The sequence below is a fragment of the Otolemur garnettii genome, unplaced genomic scaffold (assembly GCF_000181295.1).
Source record: "Otolemur garnettii isolate 467f Iridium unplaced genomic scaffold, OtoGar3 scaffold00055, whole genome shotgun sequence".
NCBI classification, from domain to species: domain Eukaryota; kingdom Metazoa; phylum Chordata; class Mammalia; order Primates; family Galagidae; genus Otolemur; species Otolemur garnettii.
The window spans coordinates 6,370,052-6,371,679 of NW_003852450.1; the positions used below are offsets into that span (position 1 = coordinate 6,370,052).

At 42.2% G+C, this 1,628-nt stretch overlaps 1 non-coding gene across 1 annotated transcript; it reads right to left on the reverse strand.

Moving 5' to 3' along the window:
• Positions 1 to 1,466: 1,466 nt before the first annotated feature.
• LOC111726170 lies at positions 1,467 to 1,570 on the reverse strand. Its single transcript, XR_002774017.1, has one exon. It is a non-coding gene; the product is annotated as a U6 spliceosomal RNA (small nuclear RNA).
• Positions 1,571 to 1,628: the final 58 nt, after the last annotated feature.

Below are 1,628 nucleotides of genomic sequence, written 5' to 3' on the forward strand. Positions count from 1 at the left end.
TTTTTTTTTTTTCATTTGCTTCAATTTATGGCACAGGACATAAACAGCTATGCAGAAGGCCTGCAAAACTATAAAAATCCTGATGCTCCCACAGCAAAAGAAAGAGGGACCACAAGAAGAAGTTACTTTCACTACAGTTGGTTGCCTGCCTTCCATTAGCAGATGTCTGCTAATTGAACCATAGCCTATGAAACTTGTGTATTCTATCTTAAGAAGAGATCCACTGCGGTGGTCCCTGTAGCTTAAGTGGCTAAAGTGCTAGCCACATACACCAGAGGTGGCAGGTTCCCATCTGACCTGGGCCGGCCAAACAGTGACAACCACAACCAAAAAATAGTTGGGCATTGTGGTGGATGTCTGTATTCTCCGCTACTCAGAACACTGAGGCAAGAGAATCATTTAAGCCCAGGTGTTTGAGATTGCTATGAGCTGTGATGCTACGGCACTCGACCCATGGCTATAGTTTGAGGCTGTCTCCAAAAAAAAAAAAAGATCCACTGAAAGGTAAGGAAGAGGGAGCAAAGTGGGGGTAAAGGGCTGATGGCTCCTAGGCTATGTTCAGTACTGACTTCTGAGTTTCAGACCAAATTCACAAATCCTATACTGCAGCCACAACTAAATATTCTGCAGAAAAGTTAACATGTTGAACTCATAGCCCCATCTTACACACTTCCATGTGCTCACATATGCAGAGATTAGAAACCACCAAATATGTGGTTCCTTCTGTTTGTCTCGGAAAGCTATCACTTATCTTGTGTCATCTCCATCACAATATTAATACATCCAATTAGTTGCTATAATAACTTACAATTTTTTTGATATTTCACAATATTTCTAGGAACTTTTAAATTTTTTTTTTTTTTTTTTGAGACAGGATCTTGCTCTTGCTCAGGCTGGTCTCAAACTCTTGAGCTCAGGCACTCCACCTTCCTCGACCTCTCAAGAGTGCTAGGATTGCAGGCATGAGCTACTACATCTGGCCTTTAGGAACTTTTTCATATACGAAGATACTAGCTTTGCCAGGCAAGGAGCCCAAGTTGAGGGTGCTGTGAGCTGTGACACCAGGGCATTCTTTTGAATGCCTTGGTGTATTCTTCTGAGGGCAACAAGTGAGACTCAGTCTCAAAAAAAAAAACACTAATAAAAAAACATGAGAAACAAGGCTAGTGGCTCACACCTGTTATCCTAGCACTTTGGAAGGCTGAGGCGGGAGAATCTCCTGAGCTCGGGAGTTCCAGCCCACCCTGAGCAAGGAAGAGACCCCCATCTCTACTAAAAATGGAAAAATTAGCCAGACTTTGTGGTAGGTGCCTGTAGTCCCAACTACATGCAAGGCTGAGGTGAGAGGACAGCTCAAAGTTGGAGAGTGCTGTGAGCTATGACAACACAGCACTCTACCCAAGGCAACAGAGTGAGACTGTCTTAGACAAAAAAGAAAAAAACAAAATTTCCAACCACTATCCACAAAAAATATGGAACGCTTCACGCATTTGCATGTCATGCTTGTACAACAGCCATGCTAATCTCTGTATCATTCTAATTTTAGTATATGTGCTGCTGAAGCAAGCACAAGTTCTATGCAATTTATCTTTACCTCTTCCAAATTGATTCCTCTATTTTTTCTTTCT